We start from the raw sequence: 14385 nt of genomic DNA, 5'->3' as shown, positions 1-14385 counted from the left end.
AGTGACGTGCGTAGACTAAAACGTTTAACACCACCTGATCTAATTACTGGACATATATAAACTTTAAAATAAGACTAATTAATTAAGATAATATTTTATACAGAAGATCGCTTAATGGAGTTATTTTCTGCATGCCATGTAAATATAATATAGACATAAGAAATACTTATAGCGTATAGGCCAGATTGTGGAATCACAAAGAGTAAAAAGTAGCAGCAAGAGGACCGTCCTCTCAAAAATCAGTACTATAGTACAGCGTTTCTTAAACTTTCTCAGTCCGCGGATCCCCAGAAAATCAACCACAATTCCAAGGACCCCCTTAATAAAAAAATATATATTTAGAAGAATTTATTTTAGTACTGAAAAATTTTGTATAAAAATTAAACATGCTGTATTAATATGAAGGTTAGTTCTGCGTTTTTGCAACTAAATTAGTAATATTCAGGTTCAGTGGCGGCTGGTACATAAACAATGCAATGCAAAAAATAAAATAAAAAGCCCCCAAAAAATAATCATGTGATCTCACTAAAATATTTTCTTTTACTTATCAAAAAGAAAATCTCCCTTAGCATTCGCGAATTCTTGTAATAAATTACAAGAAAACTGCAATGAAAGTGCAAGCCACGGAATTAATTTGGACCAATGGAATAATCTACTATTGATTGGCTACCGACTCACGCTGTCATTATTATTTGGACCATACGAACATGCTCTGTAAACACTTTCGAACACATGCGCGGCACTCCGCTACCCCCATGTCCGTACATATGGTCCAAAACAAGATCGATATTTAAGTGGTGATTTGAATGTATTTAATCTTGTGGCATATAGCACGGATTTGATACTTGTTGTCTGTATCAGAATTTGACGCGACTAATCTACTAAAACTACTTAAGCTAAAATTAAAAATACACTTATACACTAAATAAGTTCGTGTAGTTTGATTCGCTTCAAACTTTTGATTTCCTACGTTTTGTCCAACAGCTGTATTGCGTCCACGTTGCTGTGATTTAGCAACCTTATTTTATGTTTTATGTCGAAATCTTGGTCATCGTGCAGCTCTTCGTTGGATGCGTAGCGATAAGAATTGGTAATTAATCGTAGAACTTTGTTTTCGGGGCATTCGATTACTAGTTGGTTGGATATTTCAGTGCAACCCCATAGGGCCAAATTGGCTTTATAATTGACTGATAATCCAATCTTTTTGATTTTAGGTTATGTTGAGATTATCGTTCGGCCAGTACTGTTGCTTGACTTTGACTCTAATCTGCTTGGCTTTTTGTCTAACATGATGTTTCTAATTTAACCTATCGTCGAGATATATTCCGAGATATTTACCTGATATTGCTTGAGTAATTGGGCATTTGTTAAGTGACAAAATTAGGTTTTTGTCATCTTGACGTAACGCAAAATTAACATGGACAGATTTGGAGCTATTGAGCTGTATTTTCCAGTATTTAGTCCATTTGTAGATCTTGTTGACCACTACATTTTAAAGGAAATTTTCGGTTGAATTAGCTGCAACTAAAAGCACCTTCAAAGAAATGCAGAACGATCCGTTACAGTGTATGCTTGAAGTTTGTCATGAACAAATAATTGAGGAAATTAATAATTCTTCATTTTTGGTGATCAGGGCGGACGAAACAACTGATATTGCTGCAAAATCTTAACTGTTAGTTATTTTTGGATAAGTTAACTACTTAATTCCTGAGAAATGTGAGGAAGAAACACTAATTAAATTTGATTATTTCTAAAGTTGCTTCCACAAATAAGCATATACGTGCATTTTTTGGCACTCTACAAGACATTCCTGGTTTGTTAAATTATTTCACCCTAACGAGTAGAAGTATTGAACAAAACTATTGATATTTTATCTTACTAATTTATATTCTGGGATTACTTTAACAATCAGACTTATTTATTTAATACACCTATCTAAACAGTTGAATACTTAATAAATGAACTAATGAATAATCTATATACAACCACGTGTTTTTTCTCTTGACTGAGGTATCTAACAACTACATAACTCAAGGTACCTAGAAACTAATAACATTTCATTATTGTACTTAACACAGATTCCTTCTTTTAATTAAAGAAGAAAAATATACTTTAACACTTTCCCTTGTTAAGTACAATAATGAAACAAAGAAAACAAATTGAATCCTACAGCAACCCTAATTCATCACACAAAACACGCAAACCAGTCCACTGAAGTGGTTTGGTTATGATGTCTGCCACCTGCATCTCCGTCGAGCCATGTTGAATTCCGAGTCTTCCTTCTGCAAACTTTTTACGTATGAAAAAGTGTTTGATTTAGGTATGTTTAGTTCTGCAATGAAATTTAGGATTTTGTGCCAACCTTATTGCTGCTGAATTATCGATTTTTAAGATTAGAACATCCTGAACCCTTGCCATCCTGCGAAACAATCGATTCAACCAAACAATCTCCTTAACACCTTCATTTTCAGCTACCAGCTCAGCTTCAGTAGTTGGCGTTGCTACCGTAGGTTGTCCTTGACTTAACCATGAAGTTGCACCTCAGAATACTTTATGACAACTGCGGATGTTGATCGACCGGTTTTTAAGCAACCTCCAAAATATGCATCACTGCAAGTCTACTTTCTGGATTCGACCGGTACCTGATTCCGTAGTTAGTTATCCCTGCTACATAACGAAGAACGTCAGAACATTTTTCAGTCATATTTCAGCGGTAGGATTTTCGAGATATCTAGACAAGACACTCACACTGTAGGCCAGATCTGATCTAGTTCCAAGCATTAAATACATTAAGGTTCCGACCGCTTCTCTGTATGGAAACTTCTGTTTTGCATTATCTTCTTTCCCTGACTGTAAAGAATATAATCATTGAAAGACTGAGTTTTTTTTTAAGTTGACCGATCTCTTAGCCTGGCACCTAATCCCTCTTCTTGAAGCCCTGGATCATCAACATCTTTATCAAGGTCTTCCTTTGAACTATTTTCTCACAATATTGTGACTCATCATTAGGAGTTTCCTCTTCTGGTTTCACTTCTTGAGGTGGTAGTTTAATATGTTCATTACAGCATCCAGGTTTCTCTTCAAATCGTACATCTCTAGACAAAATGACATTTTGATTCTTTTTAATCCAAATTCTAAACCGTTATTCACCATCAATCCTATGAGGCACCCTTTTGCGGCTTTTCTATCCATTTTGCTGCGCTTTGTCTAGAGATGTGGACATAACATGTTGAATCAATGATTCTTAGATATCTGGTTCGCGGCTTTTTTCTATTCCACAATTCGTAAGGACTAGCACCATCGACAGATAATTTTCCCGTTCTATTAGTTCCGTGTTAGCTGTCGAAGAGAACGATACCTGCGCTTCCGAGAATTACCCTAAACTTTTTTGAGACGGTCAATCCGTTATCACGCTTCCACCACTGCCTTCGCCAAAAAACTTAAAAAATCGTCTGTAAGCGCCAAAAAGGCGTATTTACTGACAAGGCAATGGTGTCATGCACGTCAGAGCCGACATCGCGTCCTGACTACTATCCCAGCTTTCCTAAGATCGATCGATGAATCATCTTCCAACGATAGTCGAAAATTGCTTATCGAAGACTTAAATAGACAAAATGAAGACCTGCGAAAACAGATAACCGAAGTGAAAATATTCGCCCAAGCGCAGACCGACGCCCTGAGTAAATAGACGGAAAAGCTGGAAAACAGCCAAAAGGCGTACGAAAACCTTAAAGCAGAAATCAATATCCTTGCCTCCACCATAACATAATTTATGAGATTTCATAAAGAAGCCATGGAAATGAGGACTGCCGCTGCCACAGAAACCCAGCCAGCAGCTAAACCCGCACAACGGTTGGACGAAACTGAAGGCCCAGATGATGGTTTCACCTTGGTAGGAAAAAGAAAGAGAGGACCCATCACTCCACCTCAGGAAAGCTAACTACCGAAGGCCGCCAGCAAGGCCAAACAGGCAACTGCTTCCAAACCAGAACCCATGCCGGCCATTCAATACACCCAATCGAAAGCCAAGGCTAACGTACAGCCTTCGATAACTAAATTCGCCATCAGATTATTGCCAACCAAGTCGATGACCCGGACGGTCTCACGGCCACCACCGAAACAAATCACCACCAGACTAATCCAGCCTACACAGGTAAGTAGCCAGGTTACTAACCAAACCTTAACCTCCACAGCAAAAACAGTGCCAATCACTTCGGCGACTGTTTCTCAAACTCCCTCAAAAGAAAAAATCCCACCTATAGTGCTCCGTGACAAGGAGAGGTTCATGCAGCTCATTAGAATCTCGAAGGCACAATCAATCAACACTATTACCCGACGATTACTGAAAACTCACTGCCCTGCTCGAGGAAAGGAATTATCCTTACCATTCCTTCTGTCATCCGGAGGAGCTTTCCTCGTTATTATAAGAAACATCCCAGAATCACTCTCTATTGACGAGGTACGTGAACTTCTCTTCGATCAAGGCTTCCATCCCAAATTTGTGCAAAGAAAGAAATTCAAATCCGGGATAGAGGTACTAATTGTTCAGGTAGTTGTTGTAGAGCGACAGATCATCTATATGACCAAACGCGACGTCATTACAGTGAAGGTCGAGATTCAGAAGGGAAATGGTCATCCAGTGCAGTGCTTCAACTGCCGCCCTGCTTCGAGAAAACCAAAAATTCCGATCAAATCCAGGCCTCTACAAGGTTTTAGCCCAAAAACTAGCCAGTACCACCCGGCCTGCTCCAACTCCTACTCCAGCCACTAAACCGAACTTCAACTTCCCAATGCAGGCGTTTACTAACCCACAGACTTTCTTGCAGGTGATCGTCCTGGCTCACCAACTTGTCCGTGTTTTCCCAAATGTCGCCTTCTAAACGGAAACATTTACCTGTTTCTTTAACTTCCAGAAGCCTTTTAAATCTTCGAAATCTCTTATACTGATGACATGGAATGCCAACAGCTTGCGCGGAAAGCAAGCAGAAATGGGAAACGTCATGACATTCTATGATGTCAACATTCTCATTCACAACAGCTCTCATTCAGGAAACTTTCCTGAAATCTTTGCATCGTCTCTCTTTCGAACACTTTTTGGTCTGCAAAAACGATAAAACCCCGGGTCGAGGCGGTAGAACCGCCATTCTCGTCAGGAAAGGAGTCAAACACGAGCTTCTACTCTTGTTATCAGTAAACAACTTTGAAACAACCTCAATTAAAATCGATACCTAAGGACGTTCCCTCGTGATTACATCAACACATCATACAGCTACACAGAATACCGATCACTCGTCGAAGGAAATTTCCTAAAAATAATAGGTGGCCTTCAACGCCCACCACCGCACCTGGGGGTGCTCTAGAGCGAACCTCACAGGTGACGCCATCCTATCTCTAAGTGTAGATCTGGGCTACGGTTTTGCCCTGCTAGATGAACCCACTCATCACCCCAGTTCAGCTTCTCAAGGCACAGAAAAAGTCTTCGATTTCGTTGTTATTCAACGTAAATCGCCCTTCCGAAATTCGAGTCCTTGATGAATTAGAGTCTGATCATCGTCCGATGCTTCTCAAACTCGGAAATTTATTAACCACTCAAGTTCCACTCACAAGATTCAGGAAAAAGACCGACTGGAAGAATCTGATAGTCTCTTCTCCTGGAATCCGATTCAATTTCGAAAATTAACTCTCCAAAACAGCTCGAGGAAGCCGTTAAGCTAATTCGTGATATTCAGTCTGCTCACGAATCTGCCACAGTCGAAATTTAATTACAACCCCAACCTTCTCTTAAACGTGAAATTCGTATTGTCGAGAACGACCTAGCGAGCGATGAAATGGAACTCATTTCTCGCGGATCAAAGAGCGGATGGCCCGCCCCCTTCTTTCCGGCGTGTCTCCAAAGGCCTCGTGGGGAAGACCCACAATGTCATCCCCCCTAAAGTCAGCCGTTACAGAAAATTTCGCAGTCACTGACCAAGAGCTCCTGAGACCTACGAGGCTCAGATGAAATGCCTCCCTCTCGCAGAGAACACTAAACTTAAAGAAAACGACACTGTCATCAACGAATCCAACTCCATCAAAAAACCAGTAACCCCAGCCTTTCTTCTCAACGACTTCGTATCTTCAAAGTCTCTACAGAGTATGATCGGCAAACTTCAAACCAAAAAATCTCCAGGTTTCGACAGAATATCGGATTAAAAAAGCTCCCGCATAAGCAGCTCGCAGAACTGGCAAACATCATTAACTCCATCATGAGGCTGCAACATTTCCCTGCGTCTTGGAAACACGCACATATAACAGTTATTCCCAAAAAAAGGAGCAAAATTTCCGCTGTAGTGGCTGGAGCAGTAGTTTAAGTTGGAGCAGGCTGGGTGGCGCTAGCTAGTTTTTGGGCTAGCTTCCTGCCACCTTGGTTATCATGCACAACCTTGTGGAGGCCTGGATTAGGCCGAAATTTTTGGTTTTCTTGAAGCAGGGCGGCAGCTGCAAGCGGTGAAGTTTACAGTGTGAATTTCACCGCAGTTGCTACACTTTGGAGGTGCTCTTGGGAGTTTGATACAGGATTTAGTGTCGTGATGCCCGGCACATTTGATGCAGCGTGGAGGGGCTCAGCAATGTGAGCTGGAGTACCCGAAATGTTGGCAGTTGAAACACTGCACTGGCTGGCCGTTTCTCCTCTGGATCTCGACCTTCATTGTGACGACGTCGAGTTTGGTTATATAGATGATGTGTCGCTCTTCGCGAGGGACAACTACCTGAACAATTGGAGGTTCTATCTCGGATTTTAATTTACATCTTTGCACAAATTTGGGATGGAAGCCTTGATCGAGGAGAAGTTGACGTACCTCCTCAATGCAGAGTGATTCTGGGATGTTTCTTATTATTACGCTGAATGCTCTCCGGATGACAGAAGAATGGTAAGGATAATTTCTTTCCTCGAGCAGGGTAGCGAGTTTTCGGTAATTGTCGCTTGTGGCCACGAATAAGAGAATGCCTTCCTTTTTGTTTCGGGTGATAATGTCAATTGATAAGTTTCAGAAACAGTCGCCGATTGTGAGTGATTGGCACTGTTTTTGCAGTGGAAGTTAAAGTTTAGTTTGTGGCCTGGATACTTACCTTCGCAGGCTGGTTTGGTCTGGTGGTGATTTATTTCGGTGATGGCTGTGGAACCATAATAGAACCATTCCGTTTCACTGTTTAGCGCCTTAATGTGTTTAATTAAATCCATTTCTATTTATTTTTTAAATATTTAATGTCAAAACTAATAACCTCAAATGTAAAATATCTATTTTCTTTTTGGACACGAAACGGGGCCCATCACCTATTGAGATTTTAGGTTATTAATTGATATTCTGAGATTACTTCAACAAACAGTTTTATTTATTTAATACACCTATCTAAAGAGTTGAAGACTCCAACAGGTCAATTGAAAAATACCCGGCCTGACACATAGATAGCGATACTAGAATTAAATCCATATATTTTTTAGTTATCCCTAACCCTCAAAAAATGCGTGCATAAATTTGACAGCTATCGGATCATTAGTTTGTGAATTATAACATTTTGATTAAAGCAACTTTTGTTATTGTGAAAAAATTGATAAAAAGGAATTTCGCGTGTTGATAAAATATTGCTCTTTGGAGGGAAAAAATAGAGTTGAAGCAAACACTTGGCTTGAGTCCGAGTTTTCGGACCCAGGAAAATAAATCATCAAGGATTGGTATACTAAGTTTAAACGTGGTGAAATGAGCACCGACGACGGTGAACGCAGTGGACGCCCAAAAGAGGTTGTTACCGACGAAAAGATTAAAAATATCCACAAAATGATTTTGAATTACCGTAAATTGAAATTGAATGAAATAGAAGACACTCTAAAGATATCAACTGAACGTGTACATCATATCATTCACGAATATTTGGGTATGAGAAAGCTCCGTGCAAAATGGGCGCCGCGCGAGCTCACTTTTGATTAAAAACAACGACGAGTTGATCATTCAGAGCAGTGTTTGAAGATTATCGAGCGTATTAAACCCGAGTTTTTGCGTCGATATGTGACAATGGATGAAATATGGCTCCATCATTTCCCTCCGAAGACCAATCGGCAGTTATCCGAGTGGACTGCACACGATAAAGCCGCTCCAAAGCATGGGAAAACGCAACAGTCGGCTGGCAAGGTTATGACGTCTGTATTTTGAAATGCACATGGAATAATTTTCATTGACTACTTTGAAAAAGGAAGGACCATCAACAGCGACAATTACATTGGACCGTTTGAAGAACGAATAACCGAATTTCGAATAACGAATTTGATCGCCGAAAAACGGCCGCATTTGAAGAAAAAGAAGTGCTACTTCACCAAGACAATGCACCGTGTTACAAGTCGGGGAAAACGACGGCAGAAATCATGAATTGGGCTTCGAATTGCTTCCTCATCCACCGTATTCTCCAGATCTGGCCCACAGCGACTAATTCCTGTTCTCAGATCTCAAAAGAATGCTCGCTGTAAAGAAATTTTCGACGAATGAAGAGGTGATCGCCGAAACTGTGGCTTATTTTGAAGTAAAGGACAAATCGTACTACAAAAATGGTATCGAAAAGTTGGAGGGTCGGTATAATCACCCTTGAAGGGAATTATGTTGATTAAAGAAAACTAATTTTGCCAAAAAACTGTGTTTTACTATTGTAGGCCGGGGACTTTTCAATTGACCTGTTATAAACGAACTAATGAATAATCTATAACAACCAGGTGGTTTTCCTCTTGACTGAGATATCTAACAACTACATAACTCAAACTCCCTAGAAACTAATAATATTTCATTATTGTACTTAACACAGATTTCTTCTTTTAGCTAAAGAATAAGTATTATACTTTACTGCAGTACAGGGTTGTAACTATTGCAAACAACCTTATTGCTATTGGCTATGGCTATGGGCTATTGGATTAGACAATGTCAAAAGTGGATTGCTGATGGACGACCGTTTAAGGATATAATACTGAAGAAGGAAAAGGACAAGACAGTGGAGACAAATACAGTACTATTAACGGCATGCTGTGAGATTTTTTCTGCAGAAGTAGATGAAAACAGTTAGTGGATTGACAATGGGGCTATGAAACATGTAATAAATGGGTCAGATTATTTTGTCAGCTACGAAGCATTCAATCAACCACAATGCATTAAAAGTGCCAGAAAACATGCTTTAGGGAAATGAACAATTAGGTTCTCATCGACAGTTGAAGACAGTTGTGAAGAAATAATATTGAAGGATGTCTGGTATGTACCGAATATTTCCAGAAATTTGTTTTCTGTTCTAGCTGCTCATGACCGAAATAAAAATAGTAAGTTTGAGTCAAACCCTATGTTCTGTTCCAACTGAAATTGTGTGGTTTTCGTGCAGTAAATGGTACTCTGTACAAAGCAGCCATTAAACCATTACTACCTGAACATCGAGTTGATATAAGTTCTGTTGTCGAGGGCAAATCTGATTTGTTATAGTTGTATCATGAGAGATAGGGTCATCAAGATAAACGTCATGTTAAATCAAAACTCAATTTTTGTATTGAAGTCAAGATAGATGAAGTAGAAATCTGTGAACCAAGGACATATAGAAATGCACATCGTTTCCATTTGCTACAAGAGAGATGTGAAAAACTCCAGGTGAACTAACAGATGTGTGTGGACCTTTTGATGAATCATTCGGAAGAAGCGTTACTTTGTTTTGTTTAAGGATAGTTAGACAACATTTAGGTATGGTTATTTTATTGTACAAAAGTCTGAGGTAATTGAAGCACTGGAGAACTTTCTAAGGCACACACAGACATTGGGACACTCAGTAAAAGAGATGCTGAGTGATAATGGCAAGGAAAGAGTTTTACAATGGAGAGGTTAGACTTATCTTACGCAAACACGGATTTACACAAAGGTTGACGGCAGCCTACACTCCTGAGCAGAATGGAACTTGTGAGCGACACTAGAGTTCTATGTAGTTGAAATGGCCAAGACTTGAAATATTTAAATCCAGAATTGACCTATCCAGCAGGATTATTGACTGAGTTAATAAACGCCGCGGTATATCTTTTGAATATAACATAACGGGAAAATCATCTGTAGATGATGCTAGTCCTTACGAATTATGGAATAGAGAAAAGTCGCGAACCAAACATCTAAGGATCATTGGTTCAATATGTTATGATATCCCTAGTCAAAAGCGAAGAAAAATGGATAGAAAAGCCGTAAAAGGGCACCTCATAGGAGATGATGATGATGAACCGTTTAGAATTTGAATTGAAAAGGATCAAAGCGTCATTTTGTCTAGAGACGTACGATTTGAAGAGAAACCTGGATGTTGTAATGAACAGCGACGAGAGCACCATTGAGGATAGTTCGGAGGAAGACTTTGATAGACATGTTTCAGAGATTCAAGAAGAACAACTAGGTGCCAGACTAAGAGATCGTTCAACTTTAAAAAAGTCAGTCTTTGAATTATTACATTCTAACAGTAGAAAGTTTAGTCAACACAAGAGAAGTTCCTGAAACTTATCAGGATGCAATCAAGCATAAAGATTGTGTTGAATGGATGAGTGCAAAGCAGTGTCTTGAAGTTTGAACCAAACAGAGAAGTAGTTGGAGCATTAATGTATCTAATACTTGAGACTAGACCAGATCTGGCCTACAGTCAGGGACAACTAACTACGGAATCATGTACAGGTCCAATACAGAAAGTTTTAGCTTGGAGTACTACAGTGATGCAGATTTCGGTTGCTTAAAAACAGGTCGATCAACATCCGCAGTTGTCATAAAGTATTCTGGAGGTGCAACTTCATGATTAAGTCAAAGACAAGCTACGGTGGCCAACTACTGAAGCTGAGCTGGTAGCTGCAAATGAATCTGTTAAGGAGATTGTTTGGTTAAATCGATTGTTTCGCAGGATCGCAAGGGTTCAGGATGTTCCAATCTTAAAAATCGATAATTCAGCAGCAATAAGGTTGGCACAAAATCCTGAATTTCATCGCAGAACCAAACATATATCAAACAAACACTTTTTCATCCGAGAACAGCTTGCAGAAGAAAGACTCGGAATTCAACATGTCTCGACGTGGCAGCAGGGCAGACATCATGACCAAACCACTTCAGTGGACTCGTTTGCGAGTTTTGTGTGGTGAATTAGGGTTGCTGTAGGATTGAACTTTTTCTTTGTTGGATTATTGTACCTAACAAGGGAAAGTATTAAGTGTCAGTTAAGAGAAAAAACCACGCTGTTGTATTTTTTCGTTCTGGCCTAAAACCAGGCGGTGGAATGCATGACACATACCTGGTCGAGGAGACTTGCCTTGGTGTGACAAGTTGGACCGGGTTATGTGGTACTGCCTCTGGGCTTACCAATACTTTAAACCGAAACCGCCTTACAGTTGACCCCTGTGGATCGCTACTGCTACTGCATTAAATTTGGGGATATGGCACTCGCTGATTGGGCAGCCGATATTGGGCACGATAACCCGGCAATTTTATTGATTAGCGAACTTGAGTTAACACACGACTGGATACTGTCGTATGGGGGCAAAAGTTATGTCTGCAGCGACGGGTGATGTCGTTGGGGGGTTGGGTTTGGTTAGGCCTGGGTTTTTAGGGAATCGCAACATCCAGAATTTGAACCACTTGACCTATGATATGAGTATGATAGAGCTGCTTCTATAAACGTTCACGACTTGTAAGTTCGAATCTGGTGGCCGTGGAGAAAACAGTGTCGTCAGCGTAAAACGCGACGTCAATGTGCTCTTTTCTCGGCAGATCTGAAATAAAGTGGTTAAATAAGACTGGGGCCTGCGGAGAACCTTGAGGTACGCCAGCATCGATATATTTTCAACTGGAAGGTATTTTCCTGATCTTGGCCTGGAAAGATCTGTCCGATAGACATGACTTGGTGACAGCGATTAGGTCTTCTGGGAGCTTTTTCTTCAAAGCTTTTTACGTTGGTCAAGAACGTAATGGATGTGTGCGGCCAGACGGGTAGCCTGATGGACGGATGAGTCGTAAGCGCGAAAGCCGAATTGTTCATCAGGAATGATGTTGTTTTGCTTTTTGAAAGATTTGAGAGCGTAGAGTATTCCCCTCTCGGCAAGTTTCGAAATTGCACTGAGAACGCTGATGGGCCTGTAGTTAGATGGAAATCATTTTTCTCCTTTTTTGGGAATAACCGCTATATGTGCGTGTTTCGGGAGCTGCTTATGCGGGAGCTTTTTTAACTGGGTAATCGATATTCGGTCGAAACCTGGAAATTTTTTGGTTTGATGTTTGCCGATCATAGTCTGTAGAAGACTTTGGAGTCACGAAATGATTGAGAAGAAAGCCTGGGGTTACTGGTCCATTGATGGAGTTGAATTCGTTGATTACAGTGTCGTTGGTTTTAGCTTTAGTGTTCTCTGCGTGTGGGAGGCATTTCATCTGAGCCTCGTAGTTGTCTGCGAGTTTAAGTCTGTTGACAAGCTCGACTTTTTCTTGGTCACTGACTGCGAAATTTCCTGCAACTGGCTGACGAGGGATGTAATCTCGAAGGGACGTTCTTGGGTATCGACTTTAATTGAGGTTGTTTCGAAGTTGTTTACTGATAGCAAGGGTAGGACCTCGTGTTTGACTCCTTTTCTGACGAGAATGGCGGTTTTACCGCCTCGACCAGGGATTCTATCGTTTCTGTTGACAAAAAAGTGTTCGAAAGAGAGGCGATGCGAAGGTTTCAGGAAAGTTTCCTGGATGAGAGCGATGCCGACGTCATAGAATGTCATGACGTTTTCCAATTCTGCTTGCTTTCCACGTAAGCTGTTTGCATTCCATGTTATCAGTATAAGAGATTTTGGTTAAAGAAACAGATAAATGTTGCCGCTTGGGCGGCAACGATAACGCCTGCATGGGATGTTAAGGTCCGGTATAGTGGCTGGATTAGTAGTTTGAGTTGAAGCAGGCTGGGTGGCGCTGCCTAGCTTTTGGGATAGATTCCTGCTAACGTGTTAACTCCATGCAGAACCTTGTGGAGGCCTGGATTCGGTCCGAAATTTTGGTTTTCTCGGAGCAAGGCGGTAGCTGCAACCAGTGAAGTTTGCGGTGTGAATTTTGCAGTTTCTACACTATGGAGGTGCTTCTGGGATTTTGGTACAGGATCTAGTGTCGTGATTTGACGCATGGGGGGGTGTCTCGGCAATGTGAGCTGGAATGCCCGAAAAGCTGGCAGTTGAAGCACTGTACTGGCTGGCCGTTTCCCCTCTGGATCTCGACCTTCACTCTGATGACGCCGAGTTTGGTCATATAGATGATCTGTTGCTCTTCGCGGGGGACAACTACCTGAACAATTGGTAGTTCAATTCCGGATTTTAATTTCCATCTTTGCATATATTTGGAATGGAAGCCTTGATCGAAGAGAAGTTCACGTACCTCGTCAATGGAGAGTGATTCTGGTATAAAGCTGGGAGAGTAATCAGGAGGCGACGTCGACTCTGACATACATAACGCCATTACCTTGTCTGTAAACGCGCCTTTTCGGCGCTTACAGACGCTTTTTTTAGTTTTTCTTTTTTGTGAAGGCACTGGTAGAAGCGTAATAACGGATCGACCGTCTCAGAAAAACTTTCGGATAATTCTCGGAAGCGCAGGTAGGTTCGGCGGATCGGACACGACCGTTCTTTTCGAGAGCTAGCACGGAACTCGCTGTTGTATATAGATCTTTCATTTTTCGTTTATAGACCGTTCTAAAATTAAAATTCTAAAATTAAATCAATAAAGATGTTTGTTAAAGTAATCTCAGAATATGAATTAATAACTTAAAATTTAGGATTAATTCCTAAAATAAAAAAAAATATGTTTGATATTTTATATGATTATTAATATGAATAAACTTACAACAAAACACTCTGTAACGATCATAAATTTCTTTGATACTTGATTGGATTAAGCTTGGGATTTTTAACATTATCAGCCATTTTTTAAAGACGGCCAATTACTTCTTCGAAGGAAAAAGTTTCTGTATTCCTTTACTATCTGTGCGTACGGGTACATAACACTTCCTAAATCGAGAATTCACTTTACTTATTCTACTTCCGGCTTAATATATTAATGAACTAATAACTTGATCTCTAAACGTACAGTTCTTTGCGTTAGTGAATGAACCAATCAGATCCCGCCGCAGCTTCTAGAACAGCAATTAAAACAATATGTGGCGACCTCCACGACACTTTAGGCCATCACGTATTCACCAACAACAAGTTATTAGCCGGTGGATTGGTACCATGCGGCTCCAGACTATAAAGGACCATCACGACGACGTCTGGCTCTCTTTTCTTTTCTCCATCACCTTGTAACAGTACCACTTCCACAGCGCTACCGTACTTCCTCTACCTAACCTAAT

This window comes from Rhynchophorus ferrugineus, unplaced genomic scaffold (genome assembly GCF_030347505.1).
Source record: "Rhynchophorus ferrugineus isolate W39M unplaced genomic scaffold, kcgeb_rfMv2 rfM1, whole genome shotgun sequence".
NCBI classification, from domain to species: domain Eukaryota; kingdom Metazoa; phylum Arthropoda; class Insecta; order Coleoptera; family Curculionidae; genus Rhynchophorus; species Rhynchophorus ferrugineus.
This window is presented reverse-complemented; position numbering follows the sequence as displayed.